The sequence below is a fragment of the Bufo bufo genome, chromosome 7, assembly GCF_905171765.1.
Source record: "Bufo bufo chromosome 7, aBufBuf1.1, whole genome shotgun sequence".
NCBI lineage: Eukaryota > Metazoa > Chordata > Amphibia > Anura > Bufonidae > Bufo > Bufo bufo.
Window position 1 is genome coordinate 122,795,854 of NC_053395.1, and position 12,940 is coordinate 122,808,793.

A 12,940-nucleotide genomic window follows, 5' to 3' on the forward strand; every position below is an offset into this window, starting at 1 on the left:
CTATGACATGAAGACTGATTCTCTGCTGTCATGAAGCCTGATTCTCTGCTATGGGACCTCTCTCCAATTGATATTGGTTAATTTCTATTTATTTTATTTTTATTTTAATTCATTACCCTATCCACATTTGTTTGCAGGGGATTTAACTACATTTTGCTGCCTTTTGCAGCCCTCTAGCCCTTTCCTGGGCTGTTTTACAGGCTTTTTAGTGTCGAAAAGTTCGGGTCCCCATTGACTTCAATGGGGTTTGGGACGAAGTTCGGGTAGGGTTCGGATTCCGAACCCGAACATTTCCGGGAAGTTCGGCCGAACTTATCGAACCCGAACATCCAGGTGTTCGCTCAACTCTAGTCATAGTGCGTTAAGTACCTGCAAGTTGGTATGAGCATTCTCGTCCAAGGTCCTGAATGTGTTAAACACCCGTTTGGGCAAAAAAAAATATTTGGCAGCCTTTGCTGCAGAGGTCATTGTGAGATACACCCTTTACAGTCAGGTCCATAAATATTGGGACATCAACACAATTGTAACATTTTTTGCCTCTATATACCTATCCTTAACCATATTTAAAAGAAGAAAAACTACCACAAGAGGACACAGTTTTAAATTAGAGGGGCAAAGGTTTAAAAGTAATATAAGGAAGTATTACTTTACTGAGAGAGTAGTGGATGCATGGAATAGCCTTCCTGCAGAAGTGTTAGCTGCAAATACAGTGAAGGGGTTTAAGCATGCATGGGATAGGCATAAGGCCATCCTTCATATAAGATAAGGGCCGGGGGCTATCCATAGTATTCAGTATATTGGGCAGACTAGATGGGCCAAATGGTTCTTATCTGCCGACACATTCTATGTTTCTATGTTTCTATGTTTCTTTCAACATGATTATTCAAAAAATGCATACATGGAATTCATACAGTACAGGAAAATAGGACAATTACCCATACTGAGTCTCCTCCAGGATGGCGCCAACCCCAACGCGCGCTTCGGCGTACCTTCGTCTAGGGGTCGATGACGGTACGCCGAAACGAGCGTTGGGGTTGGCGCCATCCTGGAGGAGACTCAGTATGGGTAATTGTCCTATTTTCCTGTATTGTATGAATTCCATGTATGCATTTTTTGAATAATCATGTTGAAAGGATAGGGACTTATGTCCACTGTATGTCTCCTCCAGCGATGTTGCTTTTTATCTCCTGCACTAATTCTTTTAATCATGTATGTTATTAAATTATAATGTGTTTTGCAATAAAGAATTTAATGAGTACCAGCGGTCTGGCATTGTTCTATGTAGGTTAAGTACAGGCAATAGTAGATTGGGTTGCTGACAGTGCCTCCAGTTCCTTCACATTGTCTCCTACCTAGTCTCCTGCTGAAAGATCAGAGTTGGCACCTGCAGCCCATGTCCATCAGTCTTTCACCTCACCCCCTTGCAAATCAGCCAAGCAGTCTGAGACCCAAGTCATGCAGCAGTCTCTTCTGCTTTTTGATGACTCTGTTAGCAGGGTTTCCCAGGGCCATCCTCCTAGCCCTGCCCCAGAGGTGGAAGAGATTGACTGCACCGATGCCCAACCACTTATCTTTCAAGATGAGTACATGGAAGGACCATCGCAGCACGTCTCGGATTATGACGAAACACAGGTGCCAACTGCTGGGACTTTCGAAAGTGTGCAGACTGACAAGGAGGGCAGGGGTGAAGACTAGGTGGAAGATGATGTGGAGGACGATGAGGTCCTCGACCCCACATGGAATCAAGGTCATGCGAATGACCTATGTAGTTCGGAGGAAGAGGCGGTGGTCGCACAGAGCCACTAGCACAGTAGAAGAGGGAGCAGGGTGCAAAAGCGGAGCGGCCGTCCTCTAGACAGTACGCCTGCTACTGCCCATCGCAGCAAGGGACCGAGCACACCAAAGCCATCTCAAAGGAGTTCTCTGGCGTGGCAGTTCTTCAGACAATGTGCTGATGACTAGAGTTGAGCTGACACCTGGATGTTCTTGACCCCGAACCCCATTGAAGTCAATGGGGACATGAACTTTTGAGCACTAAAATGGCTGTAAAAATGTAATGGAAAGGGCTAGTAGGGTGTCAACTAGGTAGAGGAGGTGTATATTACACCCAAAAAATGGTGAATTTGACCATTAAATGTAACATTAAATGTTCTGATCCTGGTTCTGATCCAATAGTCAGGCTGGGTTGATTTACTGCTCCAAATTGGTATCAAATAGTAGGCATACGTACGCCGAGAGAAATCACACACAGACTGTCACAGTGAAGTCAATGCTAGATGTTCCGTTTATTATTCGCGATACATGGGTTTATATAGGGCAAAAGGGGAACTTTATGACTCAGCTAGTTGATCTCATTGTCACATTATTTGACCAATGGTCACGTATCACATATCACAAGACAATAGCAAAAGTCAGCAATATCATGAAGTGTTTAGTAAGGGATTAGTGAGGGTGTTGTCAGTTTCTTCAGGGGCCATTTTGTTAAGCAAACTGTTAGTCATTATACAAGCAAGTATACACTGAATATATGATTCCACAACAGTCCCTTCTTGTAGACTTGATTGTAGACTTTCCCTAAACCTAGCGAATCCACATTGAATATCATTCGTATCCTCTTCACTGACAGTGGTGACAACCTATCCCTTGTGGATAAGCTCACGGTTAAGCGGACTTCTGATAATACCCTGGGATTCATCTGTCCCTAATTCTCATGTCTTGGATCTTCAGTCTTGGGTGGAGGAGGTACATCAGCTGGAGAAGGCGGAGGTGTTGGAAATGAAGGAATCTTGTCCATATCATCGACTGCTGTGCTAGCCATATGTTCATAGAGGAGCAGTATGGGTTCTTCAGCAGTTTTCTTCTTCCAGGTGATGCGGTTAATGCAAGCAACAACAACTTTGATCAGTATGTAGCTTACAAACAATATGAGGGCTATCTGCAATATCCCCTGAAGTATTCCCATCAGCCATCCACCAATTCCCTTGAACCAGTTACTGGGATTAAGGAATGAAAAAGTGTCAGACCACCATGTTGATTTATCTGCTCTATGAGCCTCTAACCATTTATCACGTATCTCACTCATCTTTTCCAAACCTGCTTTCACTTGTAGATTACCTTGTGGATCGATATAATAGTCTAATACTAAAGTGTGTTGGTTAGTGACTATGATAAGCTGATTCTGGACAATATTAGATGTGTTCAGCAGTTTCATTATCTCCCAAATCTGATCATCTAAATAATCAGTAGCCATTACTAGTTTGTCATACATTTGCATAATCATAGGATAGATAAACAGGGTACTGAAGAATTTGTTGGCACCACTCATTTCCACAAGATGAGGTTTTCCATTTGGTCTAGGAATGTTGTCTGCAGCTCTTTTATATACGGTGTGTTTGGGGATAACATTGACATTCAGGTTTCCATGGGGCAGTATAAAGGTGGCTGGCGTGAGTCTAGCAATTGTACACAAACCATTGAAATCCGGAGGAAGCCATTTATATGCCCTGTGTCCACATACTATGTATATGTTTTCTGGAACAGAGACCACTGTACTATTGAACAAACGAGTTATTAAGTAGGCTAATACGACACCTTCTGCTAGTTTTTGACCTTCTTTTTGACCTTCTGTGGTGTTACTAGTTATCCCTGTTACCAGGTCACCTATACTGCGACGGGCGCAGGCTAGGTCACCATTTGCTCCGGCATATATGCCAATGCACTGTACTGGACTGTCCGGGTTGGAATCATTACAGCCTGATTTGTTATGGGAACTAAAAACCATACCTTGGGTCTGTACCTGTAGACAGTGACAGTGGGTCCAATTTGGAAAGCAGGATACATTGCTCCACATATAGTCATTCCAGGGCATATTGCTATACTCAGCTGAGGGTCCGGTTCTGTTTATCATTAGCCATGGGGACCCATCCCATGCTACCACCATTAGGGAAGCTTTCCTGTTGCTATCTTTAGATTTTACCTCATTTATACTAGAAAGGAAGATAGCTGATCCTGCCAAAGCTTTCAACTCTAGGAGGGTTAGGGGTACAGCTAAATAAGGCATAGCCCTAGCATTTACTGGGCCATGTGTACATATCCAACAATCTTTTAGTAAGGAGGTGGTGTCAGAGTCACCTTCCTTCAGGCTCTCATACAACACCTGATGATGTTTGACAAACTTATTGTACCACCCGTCATCCTTTGGGGGAGGTGTGTATGCACTGGTGAGTGTTAATAGTGCTAACAGACAGAAGAAAATCATTTTATTACCTCTGGATGTTGCGGGTTCCTTATCCTTTTGCAGTGGGAAGCGTGGATCCAGGTGGGTCTTCCTTCGAGCTTTACAGAAGTCGGAGTGGTCAGTAGTACTTGGTAGGGCCCCTCGAAGCGTGGTTCTAAAGTACTTCTGACGTGTTTCTTGACCACCACCCACTCTCCTGGTTTCAGAGTGTGGCTGCCCTCTAGGGAGTCAGGATCTGGAATGGAAGAAGAAACTTGTGCATGGATGTTAGACAACTGTTTGCTCAAAGCTATCACATATTTTGCAATAGATTCATAATGCATTTGCAATTGTTGTGGGAAGTACAGCCCCATCCGAGGTCCTGACCCAAACAATATCTCATGTGGAGTCAGCTTGTGGGGAGGTTTGGGAGTGTGCCTGACTGCAAAGAGTGCTATTGGTAAACACTGAACCCAGTTGAGCCCTGTTTCCCTAATCATCTTCAGCATTTTTGACTTTAATACCCCGTTCAGTCTTTCGACCTTGCCGCTACTTTGGGGTCTGTAGGGGGTGTGAAATGCCAGGTGTGACACTACCATCTTCCAGACCTCTTGGGTTAGGTTAGCAGTGAATGCTGGGCCCTGATCACTCTCAATGACCTCAGGTACCCCGTACCTACAGACAGTTTCCTGTATCAATTTCTTAGCAGTAGTTATTGCTGTCTGATTCCTGACGGGGTAGGCTTCTGGCCACCCAGAGAACATGTCTACCACTACTAACACGTATTGAAACCCTTGGCACATTGGCATCTGGATATGATCGATCTGGATCCTCTGGAAGGGGTATAAGGCTTTTGGGAGACATCTTTTGGGCGTGGGCTCAGTCCTACCGGGATTGCATTGGGCACAGATTAGACATGACTGGACATATTTCACCAGGACAGGGGAAATTCCTGGGGCTATCCATATTTTATCTATGAGCTCCTTCATTATTGTCTTAGATTGATGAGTGGGTCCATGGGCCACAGAGGCAATTATAGGATAGAGCGCTCTAGGCAAACACACTTTCTTCCCTTGTGTCCAAAGTCCGGATTCTTCTTCAAGGGCTGACTCTTTTATCCAGGTTTCCTTTTCTGAGCGAGTAGCTTGCTTCTGCATCTGTTTCAGTAGATCCCATGATACTTCTTGTTGTTTGAGATCCTCTTGTGCCAGCATGATTTTATCTGGTTGTGCTCCTTCCTTTTCCATTGCTGCCTGTTTGGCTGCTTGGTCAGCCAGAGCATTTCCTTTGGCTTCTGGTGTGTCAGCACGGGTATGCGCCTTTACTTTGATTACTGCCACTTTGGTGGGCAGGAGTACTGCAGCCATTAAAGCCTCCACTGCTGAAGCATGTTTAATTGGAGTTCCTGCGGCTGTAATGTAATCTCTAGCCTTCCATATTACTCCAAAATCATGAACTACCCCAAAGGCATATCTGGAGTCAGTGTAGATGTTGGCAGTGGAGTCTTTTGCTATGAGGCAGGCCTCTGTAAGGGCTGTGAGTTCAGCCTCTTGTGCTGACTGGTCTGGGCGCAATTGCCTTGCACACAGCACTTCGTACTCACTAGTGACTGCCATGCTTGTATGGAACTTCCCTTTGTCATCAGCATACCTAGACCCGTCCACAAACAGTGTCCAATGTGGGTTTTGTAAAGGAGTATCTTGTATTGATGGTGCTGTTCCCACTTCAGCTTCCATCATTGTAATGCAATCATGATCTGGTTCCTCATTAGGTGAGGCAGTGGCTGTCCATAATTCCTCTTCCTGGAGATCCTCTTCTGCTTGTAAATCAATAAAACCGTCCAGGTGTATTGTTTTCCATCATGTGTAAAAGCAAAGAGAAATTGGGAGTCATCATGCAATGGGACAGAGAAAAAGGCATTTGCCAGATCAATGACTGTGAAGATAGTGGCCGTAGGAGGAATGCTAGCAAGCAAGGTGTGGGGATTTGGAACAATGGGGGTTTCAAAGACCGTAGCTTCATTGATTGCTCTGAGGTCTTGGACCATGCGATACACAGGAGGCTGTCCTTTTTCTCTTTTCTTTTTGACTGGATATAAGGGCGTGTTACACGGTGAAGTGGTAATTTTGATAACCCCATTTGTGAGAAGAGCCTGTATCTGGAGAGTGATAGCATCTCTCTGGGAAATGGAGAGAGGGTATTGGGCTTTGTATGGTAGCAAGTTGGGATCCTTCAAGGTTACAGTGACGCCTGAATCTCTGTTATGGGACCTCTCTCCTCTGCCTGGGTGCCGGGGCCTAAATATCTGACAATGGACTGTTCCAGTGTTGGGTGACGTGAAGCCTGATTCTCTGCTATGACATGAAGACTGATTCTCTGCTGACATGAAGCCTGAATCTCTGTTATGGGACCTCTCTCCTCTGCCTGGGTGCCGGGGCCTAAATATATGACAATGGACTGTTCCAGTGTTGGGTGACGTGAAGCATGATTCTCTGCTATGACATGAAGACTGATTCTCTGCTGACATGAAGCCTGAATCTCTGTTATGGGACCTCTCTCCTCTGCCTGGGTGCCGGGGCCTAAATATCTGACAGTAGACTGTTCCAGTGGTGGGTGACATGAAGCCTGATTCTCTGCTATGACATGAAGACTGATTCTCTGCTGACATGAAGCCAGATTCTCTGCTATGGGACCTCTCTCCTCTGTCTGGGTGCCGGGGCCTAAATATATGACAATGGACTGTTCCAGTTTTGGGTGACGTGAAGCCTGATTCTCTGCTATGACATGAAGACTGATTCTCTGCTGACATGAAGCCTGATTCTCTGCTATGGGACCTCTCTCCAATTGATATTGGTTAATTTCTATTTATTTTATTTTTATTTTAATTCATTTCCCTATCCACATTTGTTTGCAGGGGATTTAACTACATTTTGCTGCCTTTTGCAGCCCTCTAGCTCTTTCCTGGGCTGTTTTACAGCCTTTTTAGTGCCCAAAAGTTCGGGTCCCCATTGACTTCAATGGGGTTCGGGTTCGGGACTAGTGTTGAGCGAACAGTTCGAGCATAGTTCGTGTCCGTACCGAATTTTGGGGTGTTCGTGACACGGACCCGAACTTTTTCGTAAAAGTTCGGGTTCGGGTTCGTCGTTCGGCATGTATTTTGGCGCATTTTGAAAGGCTGCAAAGCAGCCAATCAACATGCATCATACTACTTGCCCTAAGATGCCATCGCAGCCATGCCTACTATTGGCAAGGCTGTGATTGGCCAAGTGTAGCATGTGACTCAGCCTCTTTATAAGCTTGTGCGCACGTCGGGACGTGCTCACTCCCGATGTGAATAGAACAGGGATAGACGCAGCTGATGCTAGGGCGAGAATAGGCAGGGATAATTGAATAACTGGAAGCAAATTTCTCTCCTCCACCTGTGATTCATCTGAACAACTGCAGCTGAGCTGCTTTTTTGATAGGGATTGGCTATTTTTAGAGTGGCCAGAGTGATTTTTCCATCCACATGTACCTGGGCTGACCGCCGGCCGCCATTTTGCGACTTGTAGTGCTGCAGCAGAAGCTGCCACAGTGTGCATTCCAAAGCTCCAAACAAGTCAGACATCTACACCTGGGATTCAGACCAATAGCGATTTAGCAGCACAGTCCAAGGCTATTTTTTTTAAAGGTTGTGCAGACCATTTTGTGGCACATGTTACTGGGCTGATAGGCGGCGGCCATCTTGGGACTAGTGCTGCAGCACAATCTCTCCCAACGTCCATTAATCACTTGTAATAGTGGTCTGTGCCATAGAAATCCTACATCAGGGACTTGGGTGTGCTTGTGTCACCCCTACTAATACCAGTCCACCTGTAATCCATACAGTGAAAAGCCATAAAGTATTCCAGTGAGGGAATTTTTTTTATTTAAAAAAGGCCAAGTTAGTTTATCTGGCGTTCAATATACTAGATACAGTTAGGCCTGCGTTTCATACATCTGGAATTAGCAAACTAATGTGCTGGGGTTGGGAAAACATATATGTACCCATACTAGAATCTGTCAAAGAAAGCGGTACTCACATATAACAGTCATTCCATCTGTAATCCATACAGTCAAAAGACTGAAAGTATTCCAGTGAGGGAATTTTTTTTATTTAAAAAAGGCCAAGTTAGTTTATCTGGCGTTCAATATACTAGATACAGTTAGGCCTGCGTTTCATACATCTGGAATTAGCAAACTAATGTGCTGGGGTTGGGAAAACATATATGTACCCATACTAGAATCTGTCAAAGAAAGCGGTACTCACATATAACAGTCATTCCATCTGTAATCCATACAGTCAAAAGACTGAAAGTATTCCAGTGAGGGAATTTTTTTTTTATTTAAAAAAGGCCAAGTTAGTTTATCTGGCGTTCAATATACTAGATACAGTTAGGCCTGCGTTTCATACATCTGGAATTAGCAAACTAATGTGCTGGGGTTGGGAAAACATATATGTACCCATACTAGAATCTGTCAAAGAAAGCGGTACTCACATATAACAGTCATTCCATCTGTAATCCATACAGTCAAAAGACTGAAAGTATTCCAGTGAGGGGATTTTTTTTATTTAAAAAAGGCCAAGTTAGTTTATCTGGCGTTCAATATACTAGATACAGTTAGGCCTGCGTTTCATACATCTGGAATTAGCAAACTAATGTGCTGGGGTTGGGAAATCATATATGTACCCATACTAGAATCTGTCAAAGAAAGCGGTACTCACATATAACAGTCATTCCATCTGTAATCCATACAGTCAAAAGACTGAAAGTATTCCAGTGAGGGAATTTTTTTTATTTAAAAAAGGCCAAGTTAGTTTATCTGGCGTTCAATATACTAGATACAGTTAGGCCTGCGTTTCATACATCTGGAATTAGCAAACTAATGTGCTGGGGTTGGGAAAACATATATGTACCCATACTAGAATCTGTCAAAGAAAGCGGTACTCACATATAACAGTCATTCCATCTGTAATCCATACAGTCAAAAGACTGAAAGTATTCCAGTGAGGGAATTTTTTTTATTTAAAAAAGGCCAAGTTAGTTTATCTGGCGTTCAATATACTAGATACAGTTAGGCCTGCGTTTCATACATCTGGAATTAGCAAACTAATGTGCTGGGGTTGGGAAAACATATATGTACCCATACTAGAATCTGTCAAAGAAAGCGGTACTCACATATAACAGTCATTCCATCTGTAATCCATACAGTCAAAAGACTGAAAGTATTCCAGTGAGGGAATTTTTTTTTTCTTTAAAAAAGGCCAAGTTAGTTTATCTGGCGTTCAATATACTAGATACAGTTAGGCCTGCGTTTCATACATCTGGAATTAGCAAACTAATGTGCTGGGGTTGGGAAAACATATATGTACCCATACTAGAATCTGTCAAAGAAAGCGGTACTCACATATAACAGTCATTCCATCTGTAATCCATACAGTCAAAAGACTGAAAGTATTCCAGTGAGGGGATTTTTTTTATTTAAAAAAGGCCAAGTTAGTTTATCTGGCGTTCAATATACTAGATACAGTTAGGCCTGCGTTTCATACATCTGGAATTAGCAAACTAATGTGCTGGGGTTGGGAAAACATATATGTACCCATACTAGAATCTGTCAAAGAAAGCGGTACTCACATATAACAGTCATTCCATCTGTAATCCATACAGTCAAAAGACTGAAAGTATTCCAGTGAGGGGATTTTTTTTATTTAAAAAAGGCCAAGTTAGTTTATCTGGCGTTCAATATACTAGATACAGTTAGGCCTGCGTTTCATACATCTGGAATTAGCAAACTAATGTGCTGGGGTTGGGAAAACATATATGTACCCATACTAGAATCTGTCAAAGAAAGCGGTACTCACATATAACAGTCATTCCATCTGTAATCCATACAGTCAAAAGACTGAAAGTATTCCAGTGAGGGAATTTTTTTTTTATTTAAAAAAGGCCAAGTTAGTTTATCTGGCGTTCAATATACTAGATACAGGTAGGCCTGCGTTTCATACATCTGGAATTAGCAAACTAATGTGCTGGGGTTGGGAAAACATATATGTACCCATACTAGAATCTGTCAAAGAAAGCGGTACTCACATATAACAGTCATTCCATCTGTAATCCATACAGTCAAAAGACTGAAAGTATTCCAGTGAGGGGATTTTTTTTATTTAAAAAAGGCCAAGTTAGTTTATCTGGCGTTCAATATACTAGATACAGTTAGGCCTGCGTTTCATACATCTGGAATTAGCAAACTAATGTGCTGGGGTTGGGAAAACATATATGTACCCATACTAGAATCTGTCAAAGAAAGCGGTACTCACATATAACAGTCATTCCATCTGTAATCCATACAGTCAAAAGACTGAAAGTATTCCAGTGAGGGAATTTTTTTTATTTAAAAAAGGCCAAGTTAGTTTATCTGGCGTTCAATATACTAGATACAGTTAGGCCTGCGTTTCATACATCTGGAATTAGCAAACTAATGTGCTGGGGTTGGGAAAACATATATGTACCCATACTAGAATCTGTCAAAGAAAGCGGTACTCACATATAACAGTCATTCCATCTGTAATCCATACAGTCAAAAGACTGAAAGTATTCCAGTGAGGGAATTTTTTTTTTATTTAAAAAAGGCCAAGTTAGTTTATCTGGCGTTCAATATACTAGATACAGTTAGGCCTGCGTTTCATACATCTGGAATTAGCAAACTAATGTGCTGGGGTTGGGAAAACATATATGTACCCATACTAGAATCTGTCAAAGAAAGCGGTACTCACATATAACAGTCATTCCATCTGTAATCCATACATTCAAAAGACTGAAAGTATTCCAGTGAGGGAATTTTTTATTTATTTAAAAAAGGCCAAGTTAGTTTATCTGGCGTTCAATATACTAGATACAGTTAGGCCTGCGTTTCATACATCTGGAATTAGCAAACTAATGTGCTGGGGTTGGGAAAACATATATGTACCCATACTAGAATCTGTCAAAGAAAGCGGTACTCACATATAACAGTCATTCCATCTGTAATCCATACAGTCAAAAGACTGAAAGTATTCCAGTGAGGGGATTTTGCTTATAAAAAATAATATATTTCATTGTGGTGCGAGTTGAATCGCAACAATGAAGAAAAATACTATTAAGGGACGAGGACGCGGTCGTGGTGGTGTCCGTGGAGCCTCTGTTGCTGGTAGAGGACGTGGCCGTTCGGCCCCAGGCGCACACAGTAGGGAACGAACTCCCTCAACTAGCCGGCAGAATGTACCGCAATATCTCGTGGGGCCCAATGCCGCTCTTAGGATGGTAAGGCCTGAGCAGGTACAGGCATTAATCGATTGGGTGGCCGACAGTGCTTCCAGCACGTTCACCACATGGTCTTCCACCCAGTCTTCTGCGGAAAGCGCACAGGTGGCACCTGAAAACCAAGCCCATCAGTCTGTCACATCACCCCCAAGCATATCAGGGAAACGGTCTGAGCCACAAGTTATGCAGCAGTCTCTTCTTCTGTTTGAAGACTCTGCTTCCAGGGTTTCCCAGGGGCGTCCACCTAGCCCTTCCCCAGTGGAGGAAGACATACCATGCACTGACGCACAACCACTTATGTCTCCAGATGAAGAGGACATGGGAATACCACCACAGCAGAGTCACCGACTCTCTGATGATGACGAAACACAGGTGCCCACTGCCGCATCTTTTTGCAGTGTGCAGACTGAACAGGAGGAGGTCAGGGAGGGAGACTGGGTGGAAGACGATGCAGAGGACGATGAGGTCTTAGACCCCACATGGACTGAAGGTCGTGGCGATGACTTTCACAGTTCAGAGGAAGAGGTAGTGGTGAGACCGAGACAACAGCGAAGCCAAAGAGGGAGCAGGGGGCCAAAGCAGACGAGCCGCCGCCCCCAGAGTTCGCCTGCTACTGGACATCGCCAACAGGGACCGAGCCCCACAAAGGCAGCTTCAAAGAGTTCCCTGGCATGGCACTTCTTTAAACAATGTCCTACCGACAAGACCCGAGTGACTTGCACGCTCTGCCATCAGAGCCTGAGGCGAGGCATTAACGTTCTGAACCTCAGCACAACCTGCATGACCAGGCATCTACATGCAAAGCATGAACTGCAGTGGGGTACACACCTTAAAAACCAGGCACTCGCTGAGGCTCCCCCTGCTCCCTCTACCGCTGCTGCCTCGGCTTCCGCCTCGAGAGGAATGTTGCCACCTGCCGAGCAGCAAACAGAGGATGTGCCACCGACACCACCACCACCGCCACCGTCAACTAGCGTCTCCACTATATCACACAGCAGCGTTCAGCTCTCAATATCTCAAACCTTAGAGAGGAAGCGCAAATTCCCCCCGAGTCACCCTCGAGCCCTTGGCCTGAACGCCAGCATTTCTAAACTGCTGGCCTTTGAAATGCTGTCATTCCGGCTGGTGGACACAGACAGCTTCAAACAGCTGATGGCCATGGCTGTCCCACAGTATGTGGTTCCCAGCCGCCACTACTTCTCCAAGACAGCCGTGCCTTCCCTGCACATGCAAGTGTCCGATAAAATCAAGTGTGCACTGCGCAACGCCATTTGTGGCAAGGTCCACCTAACCACAGATACGTGGACCAGTAAGCACGGCCAGGGACGCTATATCTCACTAACTGCACACTGGATGAATGTAGTGGCGGCTGGGCCCCCGGCGGACAGTTCCTTGGCGCACGTCC

The 12,940-nt window shown here is 44.3% G+C and overlaps 1 long non-coding RNA gene across 1 annotated transcript in view; it reads left to right on the plus strand.

Moving 5' to 3' along the window:
* The window catches only part of LOC121008375, a 14,592-nt gene extending 10,598 nt beyond the window's left edge, over positions 1-3,994 (plus strand). Inside the window, exons 2-3 of the long non-coding RNA XR_005780568.1 lie at positions 2,510-2,512; positions 3,656-3,994. This is a non-coding gene — a long non-coding RNA (uncharacterized LOC121008375). The remainder of the gene's footprint in view (positions 1-2,509; positions 2,513-3,655) is intronic.
* The last annotated feature ends 8,946 nt before the right edge of the window (positions 3,995-12,940 follow it).